Raw genomic sequence first — 13,724 nt, forward strand, 5'->3', positions numbered from 1 at the left:
TTCATGCTAATTGCACGACATTACATTAAAATTCCATTAGTTTTAATACGAAAATAGATAAACTAGAACATTAACACAACACCACCTAAGAATAGCATGGATGACGACAAAGCAGCATCCTGAGCTCGTTGTTCAGGGTCTGTAAATTGCACATTGTATCCCATAGTAACCTGATCTGATCCTCCTTCTCCTCAAGCCTCTCCCAAAGGAACTGAATGCCATTATTGGCATCTCGAAGAAACCCCTCCAGCTGAAGCTCCCTTGCGGTTTTCCCCTCATTCAAAGCCATCTTTCTTTCTTTCCTTCCTACGGACTACAAGGGTTAATATTTAAGATGAAAAGTGATACCTCCTCCCCCAATCTCTCCTTTAACATGCTTCGTTTTCCCCATCAAGCGACCTAAAAATCCCTAGAGTCAATAGTCATGACTCTTAATTTTCTCAACCTTTTAAAGATCCCTCATAAATAACCTTTGACTGTTAAAATCCCAAGGTACCATACATCTTCCCTAGGTATATAATATCTGCTCATGTACCACTAACGTCATAAAAATATTAACTCTCAAAATTATTCACTAAATTAAAAAAACAAACTCAATATGCTTCCTAAAGAAAGCCACCCCTTCGCGGGGATAACCCACTTTGCAAATATTAGCAATTTAGCAATTTTTGTAAATAGTTTTTGACAACCCACTTTGCAAACATTAGCAATGTAGCAATATTTGCAAAAAAATTGTGAAAAATCAAAAAGTCACTCCATTTTACTACCATAAATAAATTACCTAAAATCACCAAAAACAAGAGATCATCCAAAAAAAATTAAATTTACATAACATAATAGAAAGTCCAAAAACACGCCTGCTAAGATAAGACACTAGATAAATAATCCAAAATAAAGCTAATAAAAAAAATTTGCACAAAGTTTCATCATTTTCCAGGAAGCTCAATTAAAGAATCCGTAGGGCCAGAAATGTGAGGGATACCCTCCTCCTCTGTTATACTAGGATTAATCGCCTTCAGATCATCTATATTGCCTTCCTAAGAGATCCTCTGAGCCTTCATCTGCTCTTTCTCCCAAGCAACTTTTTCTGCTTCCCGTTGTTCCTTCTTCATCCTTTCCAACTCCATCGCCTGAAAATTACCTACTGTGTGTAGTTGGAGTTCACAACATTCCCTTCTCTTATAAGCACCAAGGAGTCATTGAAGTCGTCTTCATGCATTGAACTAACTTTCTCATATAACAAAGTTTATATTCAGAAGATTTCAGAAACTTGGCCACATTATAATTGCAGGTGATAAGGGCCTTCTGCGCCACCTTCTCCAAAGTTTCATTCACCTTCTAGACCTCTTTAATTTTTGTAGCCAACTCTTTTTTCAACCTCTCCATCTCGGAACGTAGACTCTCAGCCACACTATGTACCGACTGTAGCTTCTCTAAATTCTCCTTGTTATCCCTTTTATGCGATCAATCTCTTCGTTGTCATATTTAAGCACCTCTTACAAATCCTCATGCTTCTTATTTAATTTCGTAATCAAACCAAAGACTTCATCCTTAGATTTCCGTTTAGTCTTCATCTTTTCATGCTTAGCCTTTATCTTCCCCTTGCTCCTCTTAATTCTTTAGGTCAAGTCCAACACGCGAGTTCCCAACTGAAAGGATAGAGAGTGGAAAGAGAGTAAGAAATTGAGAAATAACCGGGGAAAAATATATATATACAGTACATATAAAAAACTTGACAAAAATCGGATGACTCAATTTCCCCAACACTTCCTTAATAAGAAAGACAACGTCAGTGTCTGACCCAACTTCTATATTCTTATAATCCGGAGAAAGGGAGAATACCCTCAAAACCTTATCGGGGTTGTAGTCCTGTTAGGAATATGTTGTGTACTTGATGATAAGACAAATAAAATACCTTAGTAGATTTAACTTAGTGTATTTTATAGCACCCGACGTATAATCAATTATAGTCCCGACGGATAAATCTTTATAGTCCCGACGGATGACTAATTGATATCCACCGGGTGAGTATCTTATGTAATAATAAGTCATGTAGCACATTTCTGCAAACAACTTTGTATAGATTCTGCAGTAGCTTATGAATCATGTAGACTTCTAGTAGATGTGCATAATAGGTTGATTAAGTGTAAATAAAAGATGTCTTATAATTCTGCACAAATGAAATGGAGTTAAGTGATAAATGGCTACCCGACGGATGATTAACAAAGCTACCCGACGGATGATCAACAAGGCTACCCGACGGATAACAAGCATGTACCCGATGGATGATCAATTCAAACATCTGTTGACAGTGACAACACGGTCACATGCGTTAAGTGTTTGCAAAAGGAATGTGGCAGCCTATTTAGCAGGAAAATGAGAATAAAGAAGCATTACCATTTTCATGCAAGCTATGAAGATTTTCAAAGATGCTGGAGTAGAGTAATGAAGTAGCATAGAGTTAGACTTGATAGTTTTGTTTTATTATCTTGTCTTTTTGCTATGTAAACTTGGTGATATGTAAACCAAGTGCAGCAAGTAGAACAACAACTAATTAGACTAAGAAGATACATTCTCAGAGAAACATTTGTAAGCTGTATCCTGTAGCATTTCTCTGCAAGGTTTATTTGTTCAAACTTGTAAGCAGCTGTGAGCTTATTTGAGCTACACAGGGTTCTCTCTCAATATATATATATATATATATATATATATATATATATTCTTGTGTTTTAATTTCTATAATTCTGTCATTCCGCACCTTTCAAATCAAACACTTATTTATATTATCAGAACCATTTTTTATAAATCTCAAAAAGAAGGCAGAATTACATTCAACCCCCCTTCTGTAATTCTTGTTGTATTGTTAGGGAATAACAATTGGTATCAGAGCAAGCTCTTGAAGTACAAAGAGTTTAAAGATCACAACAAGACAGCAAGATGAATAAGAAGCATGTTGGAGTCAAGATTCCATTTCTGGACAAAGACAATTATCACTACTGGAAGGTGAAAATGCACCTACATCTTCTTTCTCAAGATAAGGCCTATGTGGATTGCATAGAAAGAGGTCCTCATTTACCAATTAGAGCTGCAACAGGGAATGAACCATCTGTTCCCAAGCCTAGGCATGAATGGTCAGATCCTGATATTGAGCAAGTCAGGAAAGACAAGAAGGCCATGAATATATTGTTGAATGGAGTTGATGTTGATATGTTTGATAACATCATTAACTGCAAAACTGCCAAGGAGGTTTGGGATACAATTCAGATTATCTGTGATTGTACTGAGCAAGTAAGGGAAAATAAGATGCAGCTGTTAATTCAGCAATATGAGCACTTTCATTATGAAGATAGTGAGTCTCTCACTGACATTTTTAGTAGGTTTCAAAAACTACTAAATGCTCTGAAGTTGCATGGAAGAGTCTATCAGACAAAAGACTCCAATCTCAAGTTCCTTAGATATCTTCCAAAGGAATGGAAACCAATCACAGTCTCACTGAGAAATTCTCAGGATTACAAGGAGTTTACCTTGGAGAGACTGTATGGCATCCTGAAAACTTATGAGCTTGAAATAAAGCAAGATGAGAGGATGGAGAAAGGAAAGAAGAAAGGAGGGTCCATAGCACTGGTTGCTGAGTTGGAGAAAGAGAAAGAGGTGAAGGTAGAAGCTGTTAAGTCTACTTCAAAGGTCTGTGAAAACAAGGGCAAGGGGCTTGTAGCAGAAAATGAAGATTCTTTGAGCCAAGATGATATGGATGATATTGATGAACATCATGCATTCCTTTCCAGAAGATTTACCAAGCTCAAGTTCAAGAAGAACTTTGGAGCAGCTAAGCCAAATAGAAACATGGTGGATAAATCAAAATTCAAATATTTCAAATGTAGCTTGGTAGGACACTTTGCCAGTGAGTGTAGAAAGTCAGTTTCCATTAAGAAGAAGTTTGAGCCTGTGGATTATAAACAAAAGTATTTTGAGTTGCTCAAATAAAAGGAAAGGGCTTTTATTACACAAGAAAATGAATGGGCAGCAGATGGTTTGGATGAGGATGAAGATGTCAGCTATGTCAATCTAGCCCTAATGGCCAAGTCTGATGAAACAGAGACAAGTTCTTCAAGTAATCAGGTAATCACGACTAACCTTGCATATTTATCTAAAGATGAGTATAATGATGCAATTAATGACATGTCTACAGAAATATATCATTTGCGTGTTACACTTAAGTGCCTCACTAAGGAAAATGCTAAAATTCAAAGAAAACAATTTGTTTTTAAGCGAGAGGAATAATGTTCTAGAGTCTTAGTATATTGAATTTGAAAATTTGAGAATAGAATGTAAGATTGCTAAGGATGAATTAACTGAGTTCGTGAAGAAAGAAAAGATTTTGAAGAAGCAGCTTGAACGGGAGCAGGAGGTGATTAAGGCATGGAAATCATCTAGAGATGTCCATGCTCAAATCACCAAAGTTCAAGGAATTGAGTCCTTCTCTGATGTAGCCTGGAAAAAGAGTAGAGAGAAGCTAAAATCCAATTTGGTTGAAGGAATGCTAACAGATGTAGACTCGATGGATATGAGAGTCATCCGTCGGATAATCAAAAAGATCATCCGTCAAGTGACATAAATCCTCATCCGTCGGCTGTGAGCAAACCTGTGAGTAAAGCCAAACTTGCCAAGTTAAATGAAAAATATGGATCAGTTTCCAAAAACTTTATTTCAGGAGAATCAAGTCAAGTGAAGAAGGAGAAGAAAGTGAATGTTGGTCATCCGTCCATCAAGCAATTGAATGACATATTAGAAAAGATTGAGGTTAAAATAGAGGCTAAAAAGAAAAACAATAGAAATGGGAAAGTAGGGATTAACAAACATAACAACTACACACCTGATAAGTATGCTCCATGAAAAAACTTTGTTAAGTGTGGTAGTGCTAATCATTTGTCTGTTAATTGCAAACTTGCCATGCCTACTCCCATATATGTACCACCTTCTTTTCCCAACATGAATGCCATGCCTTCTATACCTATGAATGCTATGTCTGCACAAAATATGAATGCATAATTTTCTAATTTACCATTTGCACCTAATCCTTATTATGCTGCATTTAGTATGCCTCAAATTCCATTTAGCATGCCTTACTGGAATAACATATTTGTAAATAGCATGCCATTTCCTGTTAATCAAAATGTGCATGATAATTTTGTTTTAATGACTGGTTTTAAAGGTCCAACTCAGATGACTAAGGATGAATCTAATATCCCCAAGTCAAATGAGATCAAACCTAAGAAACAAAAGAAGAAAGCTAACAAGGCAGGACCCAAGGAAACTTGGGTACCAAAATCAACTTGATTTGGTTTTGATGTGTGCAGGGAAACATAAAGAATATGTGGTACTTGGATAGTGGTTGTTCAAGACACATGACTGGAGATTCTACCCTGCTCATAGAGTTCAAGGAGAGAGCTGGCCCAAGTATTACTTTTGGAGATGACAGCAAGGGTTATACTGTGGGATATGGCTTGATTTCTAAAGATAATGTCATTATTGAGGAGGTTGCCCTAGTGGATGGTCTCAAGCATAATTTGCTGAGTATCATCCAGCTTTGTGACAAAGGAAATTCAGTAACCTTCAATTCAGAAGCCTGTGTTGTGACAAACAAAAGGAGTAACAAAGTGGTTCTCACTGGAGTAAAAAAAGGAAATATGTACCTAGCTGACTTCAACTCATCAAATGCAGAATCTGTTACTTGTCTTCTCAGTAAAGCAAGTCAAGATGAAAGTTGGCTATGGAACAAGAAGTTGTCCCATCTAAACTTCAAGACCATGAATGAGCTTGTCAAGAAAGAACTGGTTAGAGGTATTCCTCAAGTGGAGTTTTCTAAGGATGGACCGTGTGATGCTTGTCAGAAAGGAAAGCAGATCAAAACATCATTCAGAAAGAAGCTTGATTCAACAATTGAAGAACCTTTGCAATTGCTACATATGGATTTGTTTGGACCAGTCAATGTGCTGTCCATCTCAAGGAAAAGATTTTGCCTAGTAATTGTGGATGATTTCTCAAAGTTCTCTTGGACATATTTCCTAAAGTCTAAAGATGAGGCTAGTGAAATCATCATCAATCACATAAGGCAAGTCAACAATCATCCTGATTTCAAAGTTAGAAGAATCAGGAGTGACAATGGAACTGAGTTCAAGAATTCTGTTATGAGAGCATTTTGTGAAGAGAATGGGATTATGCATGAGTTTTCAGCAGCAAGAACTCCACAACAAAATGGAGTAGTGGAAAGAAAGAACAGATCACTTATTAAAGCTGCAAGGATAATGCTTGAAGAATCAAAGTTACCAACATACTTCTGGGCTGAAGATGTAAATACTACATGCTACACTCAGAATATTTCTTTGGTTAATCAAGCAAAGTGTATGACACCCTACCAATTTTTCAAGAACAAGAAGCCAACTCTAAATTTTCTTCATGTCTTTGGCTGCAAATGTTATATCTTGAGAAATCAAACTAATTAAAGTGGGAAGTTTGATGCTAAAGTAGATGAAGGAATTTTTGTTGGATATGCTGTTGGTAAAGCATACAGAGTCTACAATCTGAGAACCAACATTGTTATGGAATCAATACATGTTGTGTTTGATGAGAAGAAGATTGAAGGACTGCAAGATGGAGATTACCATGAGAGCCTCAAATTTGATAATGTTGAGATGGTTAGTGATGACAGTGATGATGAAAGTGGTCAGGAAACAATGACAAAGGATATTACAGAAAAATCTACTACTAATGAAGCACAAAATTCAACATCTGTTGAGTTGCAAAATACTTTATTCGTCGGGAGACAATCTGCTTTATCTGTCGAGAGATAATCCGCTTCATCCGTCGGAACTCAAAATGCACCATCCGTCGATTCATCAAAAGAAACTGAAAGTCAGAATAGATCACTTACAGAAAGTTCATCTTTCTTAAATCAAAGATCCATAAACTCAGGGGGAGTTTCTAATAATCAAAACTCAGCTACACAAAAAAAATGGACAAAGGATCACCCCTTTGAGCTTATCATTGGTGATGTATCTTCTAGAGTTCAAACAAGGAGAGCAACTCAAGAAGAATGTCTATATAGCAGCTTCCTATCTAAGGAAGAACCAAAGAAGGTAGAAGAATGTAACACCCCCAGATCCGGGGTCGGGTATCCGGGTCGTCACGGTCTTTCTTTCCACAATATCACTTCACCTAATTAATAATAATAACCTTATGCTGTGACCCCATACTAACACACACCACAACCCGTTATAGTCTCAGAGATGAAATTGAAATAAGAACAAGTCTTTGAATCCACAATTTAAAAGTTATTACAACCCAAAATGATTACTTGATAAATTTACAGTTAATTGCCATTATCTGCCACAAGTTATAATTATACATAATTTGATTCTCAAAATAGAATGCCTGATCTACCAATGGATCTACCTCTGCAGCTATAGCAGCCACAACATCATCGGGAAGACGCAGGACGCTTCCCACGCGCTTGCGCTGGGTCTGCTGGAGTCTGGCCATCTTTCCTAACTGTTGTTGTGTGATGAAGAAATAAAGCAAGAGTGAGCCTTACAGCTCGCAAGATAATATATAGTGATAACAATAATACAAGTATCTAAATGGATACTTACTAGAATTCTTTATCATGAGTAAGGTAATTACTTACTGGATATAAGTTTTAAAAGAAGATGAAGTTACCAATTACGTCACTATACTTATACCATTTTTTTTAGAAATCTACTTGAACTACTACTGTTCGAAGTATAATAAAATTCACGAGGACATCCCATAGATGAGACCACAAATAAAACTTGAAAATATTTGATCTTTGAAATATTTTGAAAAGAAATGAAGTTACGAGATACTTCATTCAATGGATACACCAATAAAAATGTTTGACCCTGTCAATACTTCGGCAACCACCCATTAGTAGCCTTTCGATCGAAATGCTACGGGTAGTGTTGCAGAATTATCCAAATGGATGATGAACTCATTACGGGAGTTTGCCGCGCCAGGAAGACCACTTACGATGATCAGTCGTAGTAGTACAACCCCACCATTTTCTACATGTAGAGGAGAACCTGTCGGATTTACTTGTCAACCGAACACTGAACTCCTAAGGAATGGACCGCCTTAGCGGAACTTCCAGGCCATTTGGGCCAATATAATAAGGCTGGGCCGGCGCCACTCGACCACTTACGCCACTCCTAGTTCAGATGAAATCCATGACTCTGAAACGTAAAGCTCGTTCCCCCTTTCCCCAAGTAGAACTTGTTGATACGGCTCCACCAAGAAGTCGTATCTAGTTGGAAAGGAAAACTCACCGATATTTCCCAGGCGATGCCTGTTAATGGATTAACTTGTTCCAAGAATTTTACTTCCCGAGTGTTGGGTAAGTAATCAATTCATTTAACAAAACAGCAACCTTGTTGCGAATATAAAACACACCACAGAGCCGGATCCCTCAGGTTTTGAGCGAGTATTTAAATCCCCTTAAAAGGAAGATCTTAAATATAAAAATGAGTTTTGGGATCCGCTCTATCTTTTAAAAATCATTTTGAAGACTCGAAAACACTTTATAGAGTGTTTGGAGTAAAGCTGATTTAATGAAGTAAATCAGTCCCCAGAATATTTAGAAAATGACTGAATATTATTATTTAAATAATATTCCCATGAAGAATAATCTTTATAAAAATAATTGAAGTAAAAGTATTAAAACTTATACTTGAAACGAGTATTAAATAACCAAAGATATACTTATATGAAAGTACTATCTTTATTTGAATAATCGAAAATAAGTTTGATTATTTACACCTTATTCTTTAATAAAATAAAGAACAAATCTCAGCAAATAATCGGAGTCATAGATCCTCAAATGAATATTCAAAAATATTCATTAAACAATATAAACTGAGTCATAAGCCCTCGAATGAATATTCAAATAATATCCAGATAATAAAATAAAAGGAGTCATAAGTCCTCGAATGAATATTCAAAATAATATTCATTTAATAAAATAAAAGGAGTCATAAGTCCTCGAATGAATATTTAAAATAATATTCATTTAATATAAAATAAAAGGAGTCATAAGTCCTCGAATGAATATTCAAAATAATATTCATTTAATATAAAATAAAAGGAGTCATAAGTCCTCGAATGAATATTCGAAATAATATTCAATAATAAAATAAAGTTAAAGTTATCGAATAAACCTTATTCGATTAATAGTTTTGAAAACTATGACCATATATATATATATAAGTATAAATATATATATATATATATATATTTATATCCATATATACAAAATCTACTCGGGATCCTCGACTCCCGGTTTTAGAAAATATTTTCACCTTTGGGTCCCTGCATAAAGGGTATATGCAAATTACCGTTATCCTCTAGCATAGGTATTATCAACTGAATCAACAGATATATATATGGAAAGAATGCGAAACAGGCATGCATATATATATACCATAGCAGCATGCTTCAATATATAACAACATTTGCTAATTAACCAACATGCATCTATCGCAAGAAAATGCAAATACATATATTCATCACCACAACAGTTATAACGGGTAGAAAACTTGCCTGAGCGACTTGGGGTGATAAAAGGCTCGGGACGAGTCTGGTAACCTATAAACAACAAGTAAGTTGGAATTAAACCAAAGTCACTTGTAAATCTATATTTAACTAACTTAGACTCTAACGCTTATTTTGCGCTTACTGATTTGCTTAAGTCACCCGGGTACCCTCGGCTCCACTATTTTTAATAATTTAACCTTTACGAGTTTTAAGGCGATTCCTTCGCGAGTGTCTTACCAACTGCCTAACACACTTACCATAAATGTTTCATACATTAATTAACCCTTTTCGGTCTTTAACCTATGTTTCAAAGTAAGGCGAGGGGAAAAGTTTCATTCGCGAAACGCCGTTACTTGAAACGGTCGTTTCTCCTAAACCGTGCATCAGAATCGAACGAACTACATATCAAAACGAAGCTCGTAACATGAGCTATCTAAACATATCAGTGTTCATAATCTAGCAGGGGGTTCTCGGGTCCTAATGTTATGCACAAAAACAGTCTAAAGAAAATCGGACGTTACGACGGCTATGTTTACGCGATTTCCCAATTTAAAACCATTCAAAACCAACCCAATTCAACCTCAAATCCAACATACAACCAACATCCATCCTTATCACATCATAACAACCCCAACCAATTCAATTTTAACATTCATACTTATGCCTAAGCTTAACTTTAATCATACTTAAGTTCTTTTAATCAAAACAATAACATTTACCATTCCATTTCACTACCATTTCAAATCCCAAACTCTAAATCACAACATCAAGCTACAAAATCACCCTACTAATCAAAATCATCTTATAATACATAGGAATCTAGGGTTTGGAGATGATATACCTTCCTTGAAGTGGTGGGAGGAGCTAGGAAGCCTTAAGAAGCTTTGAGAAGTCTTAGGAATGCTTGGATCTTCAAGGAAAACAAGAAAAACTTCAAGTTAAAAACTTGAAAACACTATTCATAGTCTTCTTCTTTGATTAAATGAAGAAGATGGAGAAGGAAATGATGGCTTAAACTCAAGATATAGCCCTAACTAAGCATGAAGATGATTAGGGAATTAACTCACCAATTTAGGAAGCTTGGATCTTTGATTTTGAATTTCTTCCCCTTTTGAATAGTAAAAAGCCGAGAGCTTCTTCAAGAACAAAGCCTTGGTTCTTTTTGATTTTTTGATGAAGAATGAATTTACTTGGCTTGGTTGCTTTGTTTTTGTGTTTGATTTAGTCAATTACCTTGTTGCCCTTGAATTTGTGTGGTTCTCATTCAACCACACCTCCTTCCTTCCCATGTCATGCTTGTGTCATCCTCATGATGTCATTCTCCCCTCCTTGTCCTCTTTCTATTAGTTGGATGACATCATCCCCACTAATCCCTTTGATTAACTTCCTAATCGTTTGCCTAATGACCGCTGATCTGTTATACGGTTCGCTTAACTTTCGTTCTCGTTTATCGTTTGAAGGATCATACCCGGGATCTTATTACTTAGGTTCCCTTATCCTTTCTCAATACATTATATTTCTTTTTATGATCCTCTATCATAATCCTTTAATTTAAATCCTTTTTTATCCTGTTACCTTATACTCAATTCTCTCCGTATCTAGTGGATTTCCGGGAAAAATCCAAGTGTTCGGGAATTGGATTCTGACGATCTTTACATACACTTATATACCACATAGAGTACTAATAATATCCCAGAATATCCATAACAGAACCCCTACATAGTGTGGCATGAAAAGTTTTCTCATTCAGCTAAAACACTATTCACAAGGGTTACAAAAAGTTGAAAATTTTGGGGTTATTACAGTCTCCCCTCCTTAAAAGGATTCCGTCCCGGAATCAAACAAAAAATAAATGGGGGTACTTTTCTAGCATTGTGCTCTCTAGTTCCCAAGTTGATTCTTCCACGTTATGATTCTGCCATAGTACTCTGACTAGCTTGATCACTTTGTTCCGAAGCACCTGCTCCTTCTTATCTATAATCCTTACTGGCTTCTCCACGTAAGTTAGATCTGGCTGCATATCCACCTGCTCGTACTCCACTATGTGTCTGGCATCCCGATGATACCTCCTTAGCATTGACACATGGAACACATTATGAACTTGTTGCAAATTAGGGGGTAGGGCTAGCTCGTAAGCTAACTTTCCAATCCGTCTTAATATCTCAAAAGGTCCAATGTATCTTGGGCTTAGTTTTCCTTTCTTTCCGAACCTCATTAATCCCTTCCAAGGGGATACTTTCAGCAGTACTAAGTCCCCTACTTCATATTCCTTGTCCTTTCGGGCTAGGTCTGCATATTTCTTCTGTCTGTCTTGGGCTGCTACAAGTCGCCCTCTGATAAGATCCACTATATCTTTGGTCCTTTGGACCACTTCGGGTCTGAGCATCTTCCGCTCTCCTACTTCATCCCAGTATAAGGGAGATCGACACCTTCTTCCGTACAGGGCCTCATAAGGCGGCATTCCGATGCTAGCTTGAAAGCTATTGTTATAAGAAAACTCGATCAACGGCAAGTGATCATCCCAACTTCCTTTAAGGTCTATTGCACAGACTCTCAACATATCTTCTAGTGTCTGGATGGTCCTTTCACTCTGCCCATCCGTCTGGGGATGGTACGCGGTACTCATATTTAACTTGGTCCCCGCACATTCCTGAAAGCTCCTCTAAAATCTGGAGTTGAACCTGGGGTCTCGGTCTGAGACAATGGACGCTGGGACTCCATGTCGCGTCACTATTTCCTTAAGGTAAATGTCCACCAGTCTATCGACTGTGTATCTCTCATTGATAGGAATGAAATGAGCTGACTTTGTCAGTCGGTCTATAATTACCCATATGGCGTCGTGATTGGATTTCGTCCTTGCCAATCCTACAACAAAATCCATCGCTATCTGTTCCCATTTCCATTCGGGAATCTCCAGGGGTCGTAAGAGTCCACTGGGTCTCTGGTGCTCTGCCTTTACCCTTTGGCAAGTCAAACATTTGTTTACCCATTCTGCTACGTCCCTCTTCATGTTGAGCCACCAGTAATATTCCTTCAAATCCCTATACATCTTGGTACTTCCCGGGTGAATGGAATACCTTGAACTATGGCTTTCATCCAAAATCTCATCTTTAAGCTCTTGAACATTCGGAACCCAAATCCGGTAGGAGTACCTCATTATCCCTTTATCATCTTTCTCGGTATGGATCTCCTCTCCAGTCATTGACTCTCTGCCTTCATTCATCATTTTCTCCTGGCACAATCTGATCTTTTCCAATAACTCTGGCTGCATTGAGATCTCAAAAAGCTTTTCAGTTCCGGTTCCAGTTACCTTTACTTCTATTTCCATTCTCTCAAAATCCCTTATCAATTCTTCCGAAGTCGTTATCATTCTGAGTCTTTCCTTTCTACTAAGGGCATCAGCCACCACATTGGCTTTCCCTGGATGATAGAGAATCTCACAATCATAGTCCTTGATTAGTTCTAACCATCTCCTCTGGCGCATGTTGAGCTCTTTCTGCGTAAATATGTACTTGAGGCTCTTATGGTCTGTGAAAATCTCGCACTTCTCTCCATACAAGTAGTGCCTCCAAATTTTTAAGGCAAATACTATTGCCGCGAGCTCAAGGTCATGAGTAGGATATCTAATCTCGTATTCCTTCAGTTGTCTCGACGCATACGCAATCACTTTACCGTGCTGCATAAGCACACACCCTAGTCCTTTGTGCGACGCGTCACTATATATCACAAAATCTCCTTTTCCGTCCGGCAATGCCAACACCGAAGCCGTTATCAACCTTTTCTTTAATTCCTGAAAACTGTTCTCACATTTCTCCGTCCATTCAAACTTCTCTGTCTTACGAGTAAGTCGGGTCAAAGGGGCTGCGATCTTCGCAAAGTCCTGTACAAATCTACGATAGTAGCCGGCCAATCCTATAAAACTCCTTACCTCTGTGGGTGTGGTTGGCCTTTCCCAATTTGAGACCGCCTCTATCTTGGAGGGGTCGACCAATACTCCTTCCTTATTGATCACATGTCCTAAAAACTGTACTTCATTCCGCCAGAATTCACACTTCGAGAATTTGGCATATAACTGTTCCTCTCTTAGTATTCCTAGAGCTATCCTCAAATGCTCTGCA

This window comes from Apium graveolens, chromosome 3, assembly GCF_009905375.1.
Source record: "Apium graveolens cultivar Ventura chromosome 3, ASM990537v1, whole genome shotgun sequence".
NCBI classification, from domain to species: Eukaryota; Viridiplantae; Streptophyta; class Magnoliopsida; order Apiales; family Apiaceae; genus Apium; species Apium graveolens.